The sequence below is a fragment of the Sturnira hondurensis genome, unplaced genomic scaffold (genome assembly GCF_014824575.4).
Source record: "Sturnira hondurensis isolate 20B ecotype Veracruz unplaced genomic scaffold, ASM1482457v3 Scaffold0004152, whole genome shotgun sequence".
NCBI lineage: Eukaryota > Metazoa > Chordata > Mammalia > Chiroptera > Phyllostomidae > Sturnira > Sturnira hondurensis.
This window is the reverse complement of record NW_028076783.1, coordinates 8,100,520-8,119,754: the sequence shown is the minus strand read 5'-3', so window position 1 is coordinate 8,119,754 and position 19,235 is coordinate 8,100,520. Positions and strand designations below refer to the sequence as shown.

The 19,235-nt window shown below is 35.9% G+C and overlaps 1 pseudogene; it reads left to right on the top strand.

Annotated features, from left to right (window-relative positions):
• The first annotated feature begins 895 nt into the window (after positions 1–895).
• LOC118986201 (cleavage and polyadenylation specificity factor subunit 5-like) lies at positions 896–2,531 on the top strand (annotated as a pseudogene).
• Positions 2,532–19,235: the final 16,704 nt, after the last annotated feature.

Genomic DNA, 19,235 nt, shown 5'->3' with positions numbered 1-19,235 from the left:
CCTATTTGCCCACAAGATGGCAGTAAAGCACAGCTGTTTAAACCAATAACTTTGACCACATGTAGGGCCTATTTCTCCTACACCAACAATGTAATCTTGAGCAAGTTTCTAATGCTCTAAGCTGTGGACTTCTCATCACTTAAAATGACAATGATAATAACACATTCTTGATTTTAAAGAAGTGAAGCTCCAAAAACAGTTTCAATAGGGACATCCTGATGAGTAACAAATGGAGAAAGCATCAAGTAGAAGCCAGAGGGCCCTCTTTCATTGCCTACTATGAATCCCCATTACTGAACCCCAAAAGGGGAAGATTTCGAGATAGAGAGAGATTTTGGCCCTTTTTGATATTTTTCTTCTCATCAGGAAGATGGAATCTCCTAACACCCCCACACTGAGCTCTTGTTCAGGTCTCACATAGGATGAGAGCTGGGAAATGTTTCCATCTAATTGATAGACTAAGCATTACTGTTATATATTCTATACAGTTCTTTGTTTTCTTCTTTTTAGATGCTTTCTGCCCAAAGAAAGTTAATCAATTCAAAGAGACAGACTGAGTAAATTGTTTACCATATATTTTCCAAATAAATATTCTGTGTAGGCAGCCGAAGAGGCTCATTGAAACATGCAAAACAATCAGACAAAACTATACCGTGGTTAATTAAAAGTAATATCTACTCTTAAAGAAAAATTTTGAAAAATAGAAAAGTAAATTTAAAAATAAAATTATGCAAAACATTACAACCAAGACTTACTGTCATTACATTTTGATAAAAATTTTTCCTGAAATCTTTTTTTTCTTCTCCATCTCTCTTAGTGACTAAGTGCATGGATTAAGAATGGGACATAAATGATATCATAAAAACAGAATCATACTGTACATGGTACTTTTGAAATGAGAGCTTACAGAATACAGGTAAATATGCAAAATAAATTATATTGTGCATGGGTACAATAAATAAATTGAAATGAAAATGATTTAAAAATTTTTATTTCCCAGAATATCAACATATAAAATACAGAAAAGCAACTTTAACAAAATGTATGTATAATCTCTACCTTGAATGTTACAAAATATTAATCAAGATTTTTAAAAAATCTTAAAACATGGAAATATGTACCTATGCACCAATTTAAAAATTCGATATTGCACAAAGAGGTACATTCACTCTAAATTGTGGTAGAAGTTCTGGATGCGCTTCCAGCCTGCGTACACCTCCTCCTGCACTTCCTTATTAACGATGGGCTGAAATGTTTGTTGTCTGATGGAGACTGGAATATCTTTAATTGACAAGGCAAGTATATTCTGCTGTTACTGTAAAATAAAGAAAAGAACAGTTAAAACAAGGTAATCTCATTTTAACACTTAAACCTTAGCTTATATATATATATATATATATATATATATATATATATACATTTCAATTCACTCTACTCAATATATTAGGTCCAAACTTCATTGAGCTTTTATCAGAAAGATAACATAGATTTTAAAAAATTAGTTGTGACCTGAAAGGGCATTTGCCTTCATTTTCTACTCAATACAAAATACAATCTGAAGTTTGTTTAAGAAATACATACACTTCATGGCTCTGCGATGGAAAAGAAAGAATGTAGACTGATTCCAGAGGGACCTGGAATACTCATCCCTCTTCTGCCACAAACTGTATGATATGATTTGATGGGTATTAATTAAACTTCCGCATCCCCTCTGCTGAGTGGGACGCAGAGGACCGCTGCCTGCACTGGGAGACTTTCCTTTTCTTCCCTGATTTGCCTCTCTGCTTGCCTCCTGTGCTCGCTGATCTGTCCAGTCCATGGTGCTGCCCAGTCCTTCACAGGCCTGCTAGCCACCCGATATCAACCAGTTGGGCAACAAGTACAGTCAGCAGACCAAGCCCCTCACCTTGGAGTGCACAAACAACCTGTATCCTCTCACCAATTCTACTTTTGGTACCAAAGAGCCCCTCTGTGAGGACAGCTCGGTTGCAGCCAGATTTCAACGCATGAGGGAGGAATTTGATAGAATTAGAATGAGGAGGACTGCAGAAGGGGTTCTGATTGTACATGAGCACCGGCTACCCCTGTGCTAGTGCTGCAGCTGGGGACGACTTTCTTCAAACTCCCTGGTGGTGAACTTAATCCAGGTGATGAAGTTGAAAGACTAAACCACTTAAGGAGGAGATACTAGGCCATCTTGATCTCCTGCAAGATTGGGTCATTGACAACTGCATCAGTAATTGGTGGTGACCAAATTTTGGGCATCCTCAGTATCCATATACTGCTGCATGAAAACCAAAAGGGCATGAGAAGTTTTGGTTCAACTTCAAGAAAAAGAGTTGTTTGCTGTCCCTAAAAATTACAAGCTGGTAGGGGTACCATTGTTTGAATTGCCTGAGGATGCACCAGGATGTAACCCATCATTTCTAGTCTCCCTCAACTTTGAGTGGGTTCAACTTTATGCACAAGTGAATTCCTGCACAGTGGAGAAGTAAAGGAAGCCATCTCTGCAAGCCAGCTCTACACAGCACAGAATACACACAGTAGGAAAGTGTTTCTGTTGTTGTTGTTTACCTTTCCCAATCCCTCAATTGCCACCTGCTCTCTAATGTTTGAACAGTAAAGTTGATATGAAGAACTAGATAGTGGTGTAAACATATGTGATAATGTTTAACTTGCTGTAGTTTCTATGCATACATTTTTGTACATGAAAGAAAGTGGACTTCCAAAAAAATAAATAAAATGTTTTATAGATTTAATAAAATCTTACTCAAATAACTAATAGCTTTTAGAGAAACTAACAATATAACTTTCAAATTTGTATGAAATTCTAATAAGAATAAAGAGCAGACAAGATAATCTTGAGGAAGAACAAAGCAGGAGGACTCACACGATAAGGTAACAAGACTCATTCTCTAACAGTAACAATAAAGAAAATGTATCGGTGTGAAGAGACAAAGAGACCAGTGGAATGGCTTTCACAGTCCAGAAACAGACCCTCACACACACGGTCATCGGATCATGACAAAAGGCACTGTGATAACTTAGGAAAGGATGTTCTCTTCATTAAATTTTGCTGATTCTATGGCATTTAGAGAGAAGAGTGTATAATAAATCTTAACTCAATTTCAACTGATATTCAAAAAACCAATTCAAAAAGTCTTCTAGAAGGAAATATATTTTCATAAACTTAGAGTATGTAAATATTGCTTAAAATGGCAAAAAATCACTATCAATAAAAATAGGATAAGCTGTTCAATATTAAAATTTAGAACTTCAGTTGATCAAACTATATCATTAGTAGAATAAAAGGTAAGCCACTGACTAAAGAAAATGTTTCCAATACAGATATCCAACAAATGGCTCATATCAGAAATACATAAATAACTCCTACAGACAACTAAGAAATACACTAAAAAAAACACAATAAAATACTGTGCAAAATGTAGAATGAGGGTATCAACATAGCTAATAAGTATATGCATTCTCATCATTTTCCTTTGCATTTCAGTTGTTTTGAAATTATCTGTTTAAATCTTGTGCATACAATCTCTTATACTAGGGTGGAATACTAAGGAAATATAAAATGGTTCCTTGAATTATTTTCATTTTCAGTGTTTGTCATGTTCTTCTCTATGGCATGTTGTTCTTTTAAACTTTTCTGTAGCTGTATTATGATTATAGACTGGCCTACCTTTCCCTTCTCCCACTTTAACTTGAGCTTTAAAGTGTGCAGCTCTATCCATACCTCTCTTTGGTGTAAAATGGAGTGAATGAATATTTCTTAAATATCTGTATACTATCATATGAGACTTTGTCTTCCCATCTGAACTATAAATTAAAGGCTTCTTTGTTTTCCTATCCCTTTTGCTGCAGTGTGAAACTTTGGGATTAAAGAGGGAGAGCTCCCCGAGAAAGAATATTGCCTTTGCTTGAAGAATTAAGCTCTCTCTGCTTCCTTGCCTTTCTAAATAGCATTAGTGGCAATGTATCTTACATACAATAGTCCCCTCTTATCTGCAGGAGATTAATTCTGAGACTGCCCAGTGAATACCTGAAGTCATAGATCATACTGAACACTATGTATATACTATATGTTTTCCTACACATACACACTTCTTCACTTAAAGGAAGCACATCATGCTTTTTTGGCATCATTACTCTTGAGTATCAGGGTCATTATTAAGTAAAATGAGGGTGATTTGAATACAAGTACTGTGATAAGGGCATAGTCCACCTGATAGTGGAAATGGCCACTAAGCAACTAAGGGGCTGGGAGTGTCTACAGTGTGGAGATGATGGACTAAGGGAAAAGTCACATCCCAAACAGAACAATACGAGATTTATTCACACTTCCCAAAATGGTATGTGTGTGTGTGTGTGTGTGTGTGTGTGTGTGTGTGAGAGAGAGAGAGAGAGAGAGAGAGAGAGAGAGAGAGAGAGAGAGAGAGAGAGAAGCAGGGAGAAATCCTAGCAAGGGACAGAGAGGTGGAGTGTGATTTGATCTGTATGGCTTCAAGGTGGAGAATTAGGAGAATGGAGAGGCATCTGGGAGAAGGTCTCACCTACAATGATAGAGGCTTTGTCTAACTGTGTAGTCTCACAACAGAATGAGCTTCTTTACAAAGGGGTCAAGTCTCTGTCCTAACAATGTTCAACCAAAGTTTTAATGCCTGCTCCTGTAGAGGTTGTTAGGAGATTCCAGCCAGGTGCAAGTTTTGCATTACATCTAAAATCTTTTTCAGTCTTTAGAAATTATGTTTGTCTTTTATAAGCACACAGTGTGTCACTCAAAACAAAACTGAGGATGACAGAACCCAGAGCAGAGTTTGACGGGTGACCCAAAGAGGGCAGGTTCTGTCTGATCCCTCCTTCTTCTAGTCTCAGCAGCTCTCAAGAGGCAAGCTCCCAGGAGTTGCTGGATAGGAGAAGGCTTCCCCTGGGCTCGTTGCCAAATTAGGGTTGATGTAGTACCTTGGGTGATATCCAGGGGAAGCAGAAGTGTATGACTCAGCCTAGTTCCCAGAAGAACGAAAGTATAGGGTGGCAGCTGAGCCTGGGAAATGAAAGAGCAGGTTACACTATTTCTGCTTGTAACTGGGGGCAAAGAGGGAGCCAGGGAGGAGCCAGCTTCTCAGGCTTCTTCTTCTTCATGAAGTCTTTTCTTGACTTCCAATCTCAGTCTAACCCTACTTTGTACACTTTTCATAGTGCTGATTACCTTGTCTTTCAGACAGCTGAATACATAAAACAAGGATAATTTTGTTCATTTCTTTTAAAAAATATTTAATTCTAGGAGCTTCAGGAGAGCAGAGACCTCCATCTGCCTATCATTGTTTATTGTTACATTTCCTAACCTTATGCTGATGCCTGGCACCATATAGGTGTGTGTTCAACCAATGAGTGAGAGGATTAGCTACCTCGGATCTATCACACACTGAAGACATAAGGGCCAAAGTGAAGTTTGGCTCTAAACATTTTTCATCAACTAACTTTGTAATAAGCTAATATATGGCAGAAACTTTTTCCATTGCCTCTTGTGTTTCATCTACTCTTGCTACGAAGGCAACGAACAACCTAACAGAAGGAGCAGGAAGAGAACATGCCCTTAGGTCATCACCATCCCTTCTGGTCCTTTGACCTTTCAACTATATAACATATGCAGTTCCATATTTGTTGTTTGAACATTTTAGCTTCCCTCCACTCTCCTTATAAGTAGAGCTGGCCCTTACCATCAGGATTCAGGAAATTACATAATTAGAAATAATTATTGTTAAGGAGTGATTGTAAATTGGGAAAGCAAGTATTTCGCTTTGATTGAAAAGGGACAGGATACTTATATATATTCAAAATTGTCTGCATTTTGTGATCTATTCGACATGCCCTAATATTATTGGGGCTTCAAAATCAGACCTCTGCAAAATCAACAACTTATGATTCTTCATTACTTAGAGAGAGAGCTGCAGATTCAGTAGCAATCAAGAGAGATTTAGTTTTGGACATACTAGATCTTAGAAACTGAAACTGGAGGGCAACCAAGTCTGGGGCTTGTGCTGCCTATCACTGTTCAGCCAAAAAGCCAAGACAGGGATTAGATTATAACTGCTCTTTTATTACTATCAGAGGCCAGCAGTCTGAGAAGGTGGTGGGTAAAAACCCTAACATCCACCTTACCCTGAACTTTCAGAAGCAAGTTTATCTAGGGGACTATGGGGATCTGGAAGGGGGAAATGCCTAGGGGGAGCACAGATGTATTGTGCCTTTTGGGAGTAAGGGGTGGGGGAGCTGCGAAGGGAGTCCTGTAGCTTCTCTCCAAGTTCTCTCTCCTTATTTATTTCATTTGCATTAGCATTCCTCTCTTCCATGGTTTACAGCCAGACAGGCTATGTATTCTTTGGTTGGGGAAGATAAAGCCTTAGCAATTTACCACCAGGCTGTTAATTGATCAAACTGTTTGGCTTTGTTTAATTTTTTTGACTCAGTTTCCCCATTCCACTTGCTCACGGATTTTCCTAGCTTCTTACTATCCTGTCTCAAAACTACTGAGACTATCAAATGCAATGTGTATCCATTAACATGATCAAAGGATTTTTGCTAATTTCTTTTTTAGCTAAAGTACCTATATGACTAAAAGTAATAATGGCTTTTCCACTAAAAGCCACTGAAAAACAGTATGAAGGTTTCTTGATCTAGTGAGTCCTTTTCTGAGTATGTATCCAAAGAATGTGAAAACACTAATTCAAAAAATATTACTCATATAGTCATTGCATTATTATTTACAATAGCCAAGATATGGAAATGACATGTCCATCAATGGATGAAGAAGATGATGTGTATGGAATACTACTCACCACAGAAAAGATGAACTATGGCCATTTGCAATGACATGGAAGGATGTGGAGAATATTATGTTAAGTGAAATCAGTTAGATGAAAAAGCATAAAAACTGTATAATTTCACTCACATGTAGAATATAAAATGAAAGAAAGAAATGAACAAACAAAACAACAGAAAAACAAACTCATAGCTACAGACAACAGATTGGGGGTTACCAGCAAGAAAAAGGGTTGGCGGGGAGGTGAAATTGGTGAATACGGGTCAAATCTGTGATAATGGATGGAAACTAGAATTTTGGAAACTAGACTATCCACAAGCATGCTTCAGTGGATACAGATAACAAATTATAATGTTGTGTACCTCAAACTTATGTGACATTTTTAACCAATGATACCTCAACGAAAGTAATAATGGAATATTAGTGGACTATATATATTGTGATAGTGAGGGTCTTTCTCACATTTGTCAGTTTGCTGAACATATTCTGGCAGCAAGAAAGGGATACAGGCAGAAACTGCTCTTAAGAAAAGATGAATGTAGTGTCAAAGGGATACTACTATATGTGTGCATGTATAATAATAACTTAGCTTCAGTGACTTCACAAGTCACTTCACAAGTAGTCACAAGTTGACTACTCAACTTCCTCCTACGTCAGTACTCCAGAGGAAATTTTTACTCCTTAGCATCATGACTAAGCTATAGGAGAGAAGATGCCCCATGCTGCAGGGTTGCATCCTGAGACAAGCAGAAGCTTTGTGTTTCTTTCTTAATAAGCTCTACAGAGCTCAGACTTACAGAATAACTCCCAACTAAGGGGAGAGGTCACTATACCCTTTCACAGCACTGTCTACTACTTCTTCCCAACACATTTGTAACTACTTTACTAAGTAACTATATAATTTGTCTTCCACATGAAAATGTATATTCTATGCAAGCTGATAATCTCCCTATTCAAGAAGAAGATAAAAACTGTTCAAAAACCACATTACAAAACCCAAAATATAAATAAAAATTCAAAAAAACCAGTATCACAGTTTATCTCACTTAGCATCCTCCTCTTCCATAAGAAAACTCCATTTTTGAGAGAGTAGAACTGACCTTAATAGACCTAAGATAGCTCCCACCATCACATCAGCCTCCATACCTGCACTCTCTTCTTTCAGGAGCAGAATCCTGTGTTCCTACCAAAGACAGAGACCTGAAAATTTCTTCTTTTACTAAGAGAAGGAAGACCTCAAACCATTGACTGTAAAGTCTATTTTGAGAAATTAGAAAAACAAAATAAAATAAAATATGAAAATAATATTGATGTAGAAAATAATAATGAAATAGAAAATAAAAGAGCAACAGAGAAAAATCAATGAAACCAGAAGTTAGTTTTTGAGAAGATTAATATAACCATTGAACTTCTAGCCAGACAATGATTGGGGAAAAAAGGACAGAGGACATACGTTACTAATATGAAAAATGATAATGGTACCAATCCTAGAAATTCTATAGAAATTACAAAGATAACAAGAAAATACTATGAAAAAATTGATGCCAAGTGTTTAGACAACTTAAATGAAATGGAAAAAAATTATTAAAAGACACAGAAGAAGAAATATATACTCTGAATAGTTCTAGTCTATTGAAGGAATTGAATTTATAGTTTAAACCTTCCGACAAAGATATTTCTATACACTCAACTGGAGGCATCATTGATTAATTCAACCAAATATTTGAGAGGAAAAAAAAGTATTAAGTTTATACAAACTCTTCCATAAGATTAAAGAGTAGTGACTATTTTCCAAATTATTCTGTGAAGTCAACATTAACCCAAAGACAAAACCAGAAATATATACATGAATTATATGCAGAAATATATACAGAAATATATAAATATATACAGAAATATAGTACATGAAACACTTGATTCTTGTATTATTATTTATTAATTATTGCATTATTTCCCGTACAAACAACTATAAACCTATTTTTGCCCTAAGGATATATATACAGGATAATTAATATATAGAGGATATATATTTAAATATATTCTGAATATATTAAATCATTATGTTTTACACTTAAATATACACAACTTTCATTAAGAAATAAAAAATCAATCCCTCCACCTGCACACACTTTCTCTTTTATTCTTATCTTCTCAAGAATGCTATTTCAGCAATTCTGCCAATGTCTCAAATTCTCAATTTTACTCTTTCTTCTAGACCTGTCTCATAGCTTGGATACTTCCTGCTATTTCTCCCATTAAGAAAGATAAAACTAAAAGAAGATAAATACTTCCTGAGTTCTGCAACTTCATTGAATTTTCTTCATTAACTTCTTCCCATCAGACCAAAACTCCTCTAAAGGGTAGGCTATATATACTGACTCCAATTTACTTCCTTCTATTTTCACTTCAGCCTGCTCTAATCAAGTTTCATCCAAAACTACAACAAAATTATTATTATCATCAATCTCAGAGTAACTTTCATGTTACTAGAGCCAGTGATCGATTCTTATTCTTCATTTTGTTTTACCTACCAACAGTATTTCATACAATTAAACACTCTTTCCTCTAAAAAATATAGAAGAAAGCTTCTAAGACAACTTCCTCTTAGACACCCCATAATCTCTTTGCAAGTTCCTATTCATTAGCTGACCTGTGGAGGCCTCTAGGGTTCCAGCTTTTGGACCTATTCTGGATTTACCTAGAACTATTCTCTCAGCAATCTCACCCTCTACCTAGACTTATATCTCTAATCTGCCCTTCTTCCCTGAAATCTAGATTCTTATATACAACATCCCACTCAGTATTTTTATTTCAATACCTAATCTAGATCTCTAGCTCATTGTCTCAAACCGAGCTCTTGCCATTCTTTCTCCACAAAACTGTTTCTTCCTTATTGCTCCTCAACTCATAAAATGGCAACTCCAGTTTTTCAAGTTGCTAATAATCATTCTTAACTCCTCTCTTTCTTGCACACTCAACATGTGACCCATCAGCAAATTCTTTCAGCTCTGTCTTCAAAATAGACCTCAAAGCTAACTACTATTTATCTCCTCCACCGTTAATTCTTGAGTGCAAGCCACTACCTTGTTTCACTTGAATTATTATAACAATCTCCTAATTATCATTCTTGATTCCACTCTCACAGTATGCATTCAATATTATATATCAGCCCTATATTCTAAATATGATTTTTATCATAATTCTAAATATGGTTTTTATCAGGCCACTTTTCATCACCCTAAATAACCAGGTACAAGTCACCAGTTGGTTTTTTTTTATTAAGTCCCTGCGCTGCTACCTGGGAGTAATTCTCTGTTGTTTCTGTTACATGTTCTGGTCTCCTGGTTATTCCCTCTGAGTCATCTCCCTTTCCCACCGCCATAAAAAAAAATGCCCTGTATTCACATCTGAGCAGCTTTCTTCCTGCCCATAGATGTTTCCTATCCAATTGCACAAAATATGGCCTATTCATTTTTTACATCCGTCCTTTCCAGTCTTGGCTTGTTTAATTTGTTCAAAAATGTTTGGGGTTCTTTATGCATCATTTTGCATTACATATCATTGGACAATAGGCACCCTTCAAAACTATTCGAGAGAAGCCCTGCTCCACCCTTGGTCCCTGTAAGGTTGCTGTCAGACAATGCCACTTAGAGGCTCTATTGTTTCACAGAGTATGAGATCTATCCTTAAGATTCTTGGAAAGTTATTGGCAAGGCCTATGGGGGACAATGTGAAAACTATCTGAGGTTTAAAAGGGTGTGACAGTTCCATACTTGGATATGTCTTGACCTCGAGATGTTTTGCCAGCAGCCACCAGGCTTTTATTTTTGTCCCAACTTTCTTTCCTGGGAGAGATTGGGGATGAGAAACAATTATGGTTTCAAATCCAGAAAGTTTAGGTCCTTTCTCTTCCCTCCAGAGTCTGCTTGAAAACTGGCTAATTCCTTTTTTAGTTCAGCTTTCTTTTTCCGTACTTTGTGGCAAAATCAGTTGATATTTCCAACATCTAACCTGGAAATTTCCTTAGCAAGATCTATCAGTTCATTAGATATTTTTCCCAGATTCTATGTTAGTCCAGACCTTGGTTTTGTTCAACTTTTCATTGCTAAATAAGAAATGTCTCCTTTCCTCCAGATTTCTGGAACATTTTTCTCATTTGTGTTTAAAGCATGTCTAGCAGCTTCCTGGGGCTTATCAGGCTTCTGCTCATTGTTTCCTCAAGGTCGTGGTAGCTTCTGCAAACCACCTAGTCCCAGAGCCAATGTTATATGTTTAGAGTTTTGTTATTTCCAAACATAACTTCCAGACACCAATTCAGCTCCACTTGTTAATGCTGCATTATAAATCAAATTTATTATAAGTCAAAAGAGAGAGACTGATTGATTTCTTCTTGGGTGACTGTGGAAAATGGTTTAGAATTGGTTTTATTTCACTTGGCCAGGAAATCGAGTCAGACACTCATGGGCAGAGGTAGAAAGGTGTGTTTGGGACAGAAAAAGTATTAATGGGCAAAAGTACACAAAGAGAAAAATGTAGATTACTCCAGATTCTAGTGGGTCAAGCCTCGAATGTTGGGAAAGGAAACTGGGAGATGAAATTGAGAAAGAAGTTTGCCAGATCACAGAAAAACCTTGAATCCCAAGCGAAAGCTCTTTAATTTTATTGGTTAAGCTTTGTTAAGCAATGGACAGCCACTCCCAGTTATTTTTGCCCTGGGGTAGCTTGACTGGACCAGAGTGAATAGGCATGGGAGAGAATTTTCATAGCAGAAATAATGTTGTTGAGCTTAGAAATAAAAATTCTTGCAGAGGCTTTCCCCAAATAATGATTTGTTTGAACTATATCAGCTGACCTGGACAACAGTGCTCCCTTGTGATTTTAAAAGACTTTTGGCAACTTTTCTCTTGTATTGTAGAGTGTGTTCACAAACATTTAAGAGGCTTCCTCTTACAGTTGTAATTAAGCTTCAAAGGGAATAGGCAAGGCCAGACATTTAGTTGAACTGAAACTATTTCCTTCTTTCCATTGTTACCAAAATACAATTCATTCTAGTTTCTTTCCCATCACATTTGCCAGAGAATGATTCTTTTCCCCTTGGGCCACTATACACACTGTAAGCAGCACAACCTTCCAGGACCTATTTCTTCCTGGCCTATCTTAGGTCTCCTTTTCAACCATCCTTACCAGGTATCCTATGCTCCATCCCACTGAGGTATTTGATGTTCATATAGTCAATAATTTTCACACATTCATGTCTACCCTCATGGATTTTTGCTTGATTTTATCTCTATGTACATGTCCTCTGCCTCTTCTTCGGCATCCATTTTCCTTCCCCTTCCAATCAGGCTTACTTTGCCACAGAACTTTTATTTATCCTGCAAAACTCACAGTTGTGTGAGTGTTTCTTTTTTTAAATGGGACCTCTGATGACAGCACCCTAGTAAAATGAACTGAATCTTTACTTATGCACCCATAGAACATTGAAAAGATGAATCTCTAGAATGTTATTTCACTATATGTGACTTAAATTGTGTGTATCTGACTTGCTAAAATGTGAGCTCCATGAGTTCACAGAAAACAGACTCAATGTTAGGAGTACTATATTCAAGGCATGTGCAAAGTGCTGTGAGAACATAGAGGAAGCAAAGCCAAACTTTCAAAATCATTAAAGAATCTCAGCATTCCAAGAGTGGCAAAGAAAGTTAGGAGGCAGTTTATCTAGAAAAGAGAGCCAAAAGATTAATAGATTAAAAATGTAAGTAAATATAGACACTTTGCATTTTTTCTTTGAAAAATATTTTATGACATGGGCTCGGCCCAGGGAAATGAGTAAGAGAATTTAAAAGATAAATAAGGTAAAACCCTCTCTTTCTTTCAAGATTGTTATAATCTCATATTGTAGATACAGCTGCCCAACAAAAATCAATCAGTAAATAAACAGCAATTCAGTACTGACCTCTTACAGACTTATTCAAAGTTCTGTTGAGAGAGATAAAGGATCAAAGGAATAGACATGAGCCATGTTATCTTAAACAATTTTACTGACAAGTCTGATGCCATCATTGAAGGTGGGATTTTATATCAGGAGTCAAAAAGATTGCTGCACATGGGGCACGATGACAGGTAAAAGTGAACAAGAGGAAACACTCTCCATGTAAATGAAGAGAGTGAACCACAGGAGCAGAGACTAACAGAGATGTGATTTAATATTTAAAGCATGCTTCCTATATCTTCATTTAAGTCAGTTATAAAAGTACTGACTGGGACAGTATTCTTTCTTCCCAGTCATGTTAATTCATTCATCAGCACCTTTTTGTTTAGCTGTTCAACCAGTTACAGTCATCTACTCATCATCTTGATCCTTCCACAATTACTGTATGAAAGGCTTTATCTAATTCCTTGCAGATGTTTCAGTCCATTATGTCTGCTATGTACCTCAGACCTACCCATCTAGTGACCTTGTCAAAGAAGAAAACAAAGTGATTGACTTTTGTTTTGACACTATAAGGATAATGGCATGTTTTCATAGTGTTCCCAAACATACACTAAATAATTTTTCTTGGATCTTATTCAAATTAATGCTAAGTGGTAACACTTAAATTAAAAAATAAGTGATTTGAGGAAGCTTAATATAAAAACAGATACATAAAATTCATCCTTCAAAGTGAATTCAAAAAATAAAAAATAGAATGAAAATTAGGAAAACAGAAATCTTTCAATGAAATTCAACTTTTCTTAATACTGTATTAAACTTCATAGCATCAGTTAACTTTCAAAATTTTTTATATAGCAAACTATACTTTTTGACTTAATTTGATTTTTATTGTGGCTAGAGTAATATAAAGAAATGTAGATAGTCTTGGCCATAACAAACTGGGATGTGAAGAGAATGCCATGCTGGGGCAAAGGCAATGAATGGAGAAGGTCATATGAACTGAGTAGAGAGAGACTTACCACTCAACAATTTGCAAATTGCAAAATCCAACTCCCAATTATGTGGTTGGCTGCCTATGTGCTTTTGTATGTCAGTGAGTGTTAAGGCCTTTTCCCTCTAATAATACAGAAAGCAGGGAAGGATAGAATTATAAGTGAGGTTACTTACATACAGTATGGTTGAAATGTGTCTATAGGAAATCAAAGAAGTGAAAGAAATGACAGAAAACTAGAAAAGAACAAATGTCTACATGTTTAAAATATAGAAGACAATAGATTTTGGAAATGTTGGCTGCAATAGTAACTAATGATCTCTGGTATAAAATAGAGTTAATTATGCTTCTTAACCATATTTGTTTTTTTAAGTGAATGTGTAGTAATTGCTTATTACAAGACAGAAAGTTGGAGGATAAAAGATTAATAAGGTATAGATTTTGTCCATAGGAAGCATCTAGACAAAGAAAAGAAATATCAGATGGGCATACTTTTACAAAGTAGAACAATTTCATGAGAAAATTAAAGATATGTGTCATAAAAACTAAGAAGATTAAGTATTATTAATGCCAAGGGCCAGAATCCCAAACTCAAGTGCCTTCTTGGGCCAGCAACAAATGAGGCAAATGAGTGAACCACCTATTTAAAGGAGGCAGTTACACTAAACTTCAGCTGACTTGGCTGGCGCTGGCAATGAAGGGCCCAAATATATATTTTGTGAATTTCATGTTCTATTTATTTTTCATTAAGCCTTCAAAATGTAAAAGTTGTGGACTACTTTAAAATTTTTCAAAGCAATTTCTAGGCCAGATATAATATATCAACAAGCCACAGTAGATCTTTATATAACAAGTGTAGGACATCTGCCTTATAGGGTTAAGAAATGTTCTGTGAAGAGTATTGAAATTTGGACTTCTCATTGTATGATAGGTAGAATTGAGACACATAGTGATTAAAGAAAAGAACATCCAGAGCCTATGATGGACAATAGGAAATATAATAATATGAGCACTTAAGAAAGTAGATCAGGATGGCTAGTAGTCTACATAGATTATTTAAAAGTAAATCATTCCAAGCATTTCATAAGGGTAAGAACTTGGTATCATACCAGAGGAAACATGAACATCGATTGCAGCAGAACAACCTTGGAGATAAGTCAGTGAAATATATTCAAGCCTGTTTTGTTCAACACTTTTCAATGACATTGATGATAATCAAGAAGACTTTTAGTACCTTTATAGTTGATACAAAGTTGGAAAGGGATCACTAATGTGATTACATTTTGAAGTCTAAACAATTTCAAGAGATTGCACATAAAGTATCAACAGAACACTAAAGGTCTTTCTGAGCCAAGAAAGTCAAAGAAATAAATATTAAGTGCGTGAAAATAACCCAGAAAGCCATCTTAGAAACATTAAGACTCAGAAAGTTTAACTAATACCCCTCAAATCATACAGTTTGTGGCAGAAGAGGGATGAGTATTCCAGGTCTCTCTGAAATCAGTCTACATTCTTTCTTTTCCACCGCAGAACCATGAAGTATGTGTATTTCTTAAAGAAACTTCAGATTGTATTTTGTATTGAGTAGAAAATGAAGGCAAATGTCCTTTCAGGTCACAACTAATTTTTTAAAATCTATGTTATCTTTCTGATAAAAGCTCAATGAAGTTTGGACCTAATATATTGAGTAGAGTGAATTGAAATGTGTGTATATATATAATATATATATATTACATATATATATATTACATATATATATATATATATATGCTAAGGTTTAAGTGTTAAAATGAGATTACTTTGTTTTAATTGTTTTTTTCTTTATTTTACAGTAACAGCAGAATATACTTGCCTTGTCAATTAAAGATATTCCAATCTCCGTCAGACAACAAACATTTCCCGATAGCCTATTAATTGCTAAAAGTGTTTGAAAGTACTGTAGATACCACAGGATTCCTCCCATTAAGGACTCACATTTTATTGAGTGGGGGTACCTCTGTTTCTCCCTCCTCAGTGGTTCTCCGCATTCCTTCTTTCCCCCAAAGGCGGCATCTTGTTCCAGAAGGAAGCTTCGGGACATTTGCAGATAAGGGTTTCATCTACACTAGCCTTTGGGTGAGGCGTTTCTTACCAGGTGGTTCCTGGTTATTCACTTCAATCCCCTCCGTGATGCGCTGCAATGTAATACGGCTCCTATGGTCTCTGCGTTCCCTGCCCATGCCCCCAGTTTCCCCACTCCTAAATCCCTTCTTATAAGCTTCATCTGCTCTTCCTGATCGTCACTGCAAGGTGAAGACCATCGTCAGGTGCAAATACTTGGGTACCTCCCTTCTTACTGCTGCTCTGCCTTCCTCATGCCAAGGCAGATGGTGCATCTCTATCCTCCTCTAAAAACCAGGGATTTTGAGCTAAGCCAGGGCATGGAAGCCTGAGCTCTGGAACCCTTTTCTTATTCTCTTTCCAGGCACCTCCCTTCTGACCTAGCAAAAGTTTCTCCTCTTTCCTACACATTCCCACGGAAGTTTCAAGAAAAGCAATTGTCACTTTGACCAAAGATTGATGTAAATAAAGAATTATTGATTTTAGTGTAATGTATGGCTAGTAATGTTAAAAGGAAAAAGCCACTTCATAATTTAATCTGAGCAGTGACTCCCATGATTAAGGTGGTGTTTGTTCTTTTTTGAAAATACAACTTTGTCTCATGATCTCTGCAAAACAGCATCAGTGCTCTCGGGCTTGACGATTAGAGCATTGATGTTTGAGAAGTGACATTTCAAAATAGCACAGTGTGCTACATATGAAAAACATTGGGGGAAATTCATATGAATGAGTAAAATATTAAAACATATAAACAGACTTGTGTGTACATCACTGGGCCCAGGACTAAGCTTTCTGAAAGCAATGAAACTGTACCTAGGTAGGTGCAGTAATATTGTAAAATCAGCAACAAAAATTAATCAACCAAAATTACTCTTAAAAATCCCTCAAATATGCAAAAAAACCCTCTCAAGTCTCCCAAACTAGAGAATCAGAATGACTCTTTTAAAATGTGATGATTTTGTGTACACTACCTCAAATGGTAATATTTGAAGGAAATGTGTCATGTTTGTATGATAAACTGTACTTGGAAAATATAATCTTACAGTGTTTTTGTCTTTAATGACATGAAAGAAAATAGGCATAGTTAACTTTTGGAAATCAACTACACATGTGATGGGACTGCATTCTACTGTCTGTAAAAGGGCCAACTTCTATTGCTTTCTCCCATATCCTTTTCTTTTTGTGTTCCTTTTTTTAATGATTTGATTCATTGAAACTTACACTTAAATGTTATGATTGTTAAATCTTTTCCTATTTTTCTCTTGGAGTGCTACAGAAAACAAGATTCAAAGTGCTCTCCTTTACTTATTCTGTAGTCAAAAGACTAGAATTACACACAGTTTCTTTTGTGTTTGTGAATAATTGCCTGTCACTGCTCTGTAACCTATTATCTTAGCTTTTTACTTAAGGAGCTAATTAAGTGATTCCTGGGAAGGTTTCTTACCCTTTCCTTTATGTTTTATAAAAAGAAAAAAGACTCTCTTTCACACAGGCTCATAAACCTAACAAAAACTATTGTTGTTCAAGGTACCAGACTTCTTAAAATATATTCTTGTGACACAATATTCTCTCCCCGACACCAGTCCAGAGCCAGTACTTATTTTGGTATGGAGAGGAGGGTAAATGTTGAAGATACGAAATTGAAACCTGTTGGGAAAAAATGGGTTAGAATCATTCTATCAAAAACACCATTGAAGAAAAGCTCTTGAAGCATGGGGAAGGGAGGAAAAGATAGAATGAATGGGAGATGAAGAGAGAGAGAGCAACATTTAGTAAACAATGATTCTGAGAAGCAAACTACCATAAATGACACTTGAGGGGAGACGTTCCTACCTCTGTTAGGAAGTCTGCTGTGGACTTTGTGATGGAATGCCACTGACTCCCCTGTCACCTTTTTGTTTATGATTAGTGAACACTTTTGAATTCTTACCACTTTGAGACATGGAGCTATGTTTAGAATTTCTCCAGATATCTTGATCACAAAACAGGAAGGAAAGGGAGAAGGCAAAAGGTAGGAGAAGGCATTGAGTGTGGGATGTGAAAGATGGAGCAAGGCAGCAGTATATAAAACCAAGCCTACGAAATGATGTCAGGTTTCCAAGCAGGGTTCTTTATATTATCTCACTTAATGAGGCCATAATAATTAAAACACACAAAAGTGTTATGTGAAAATTCCATAGCTTTCCTGAAGTGTTTTCCCAATTATTCTCTTTTTTTCAAATATTCTTAGACCCCTTCTCTCATCAAGTGCTCAAGAAAAACTTCAATACAGTTTTTAAGGTTTTTCATTGGTGTCTGACATCTGACCTACAACAGTTTGTAAAAGATTTTAAGATTGCACACATGTTAGTGTGTGTGCATGTGTGTATGTTATCGCTTTGAATACTTGCCAAGCACATACTTTTCCTTCTCTCTTATTCCTTTCCTCTCTTTCCTGTCTATACTCCTCTCTTCCCCTTTCCCTCTATCCTGTAAGCTCAGGTCTTTGCAAATTGTCAGAGAAGCAACTTAAAACATTCTTATTTTTTATCACAGTCATGCTTCATTTTTTATTAAGAGATAATATCTTTTTGATTGTAAAATTCAATAAAGTATATTCCCTTTTCTCAAAGACAGAAAATTCACCCTAAATATTGAAATAAATTAAATTAAAATTTCTAAAGATATGTAATTTCTAGAAAGAAAACAAATATCTTTAAGAAAAGAGAACAATATTTAATCTGTGTACACATTTTTTCAAAGTGACTATTTCCAAAGGAACCCAGTTATTTGGTATATAATTTCTAAGTTATTTGTACAACATTACATTAGTCACTTGTATTTAATTTGGGCACATTCTGCATATTCTTCCCATACTTTAAATTATTATGTTTTTCTCCATGATATTTTGAGTAGCTGATTGTGACTTGAGTCAGACTTTGTCATTATCACTGTAACCAGTGTTTATTTTTTGTTCCCCCAAAGAAACCGATGGGGTCCTCCTATTCTTTGCTCAGTCTGGCAATTAAATCGGCCACGATAGTTAATGGAATTCATTTAACTTGTACAGAAACATATTTTCAAGGAGTTAAAACTTAAAGAGTTTTATTATAACTACATTTTTACCTTGCAGAAAAGGGGAAATATTAAATATTCCTCAATTCAGTCACCTCTAAAAATTTATAATTTACTCTTTACTAATTAAAAGATATACATAGAATCTCTTGTTCATTTTGACTTAAAAATTGAAAATCAGTGCCACTTGACTACAGTAATGATTTAAAAAATCAATGGGCTGATTTTTGCCCCCCCCCAAAATGCTTTTACTAATGCAGTTCTGGTCACACTGTAGAATACTTATATTTTTTGGTACATCTTGGATGATGTGGACTCTG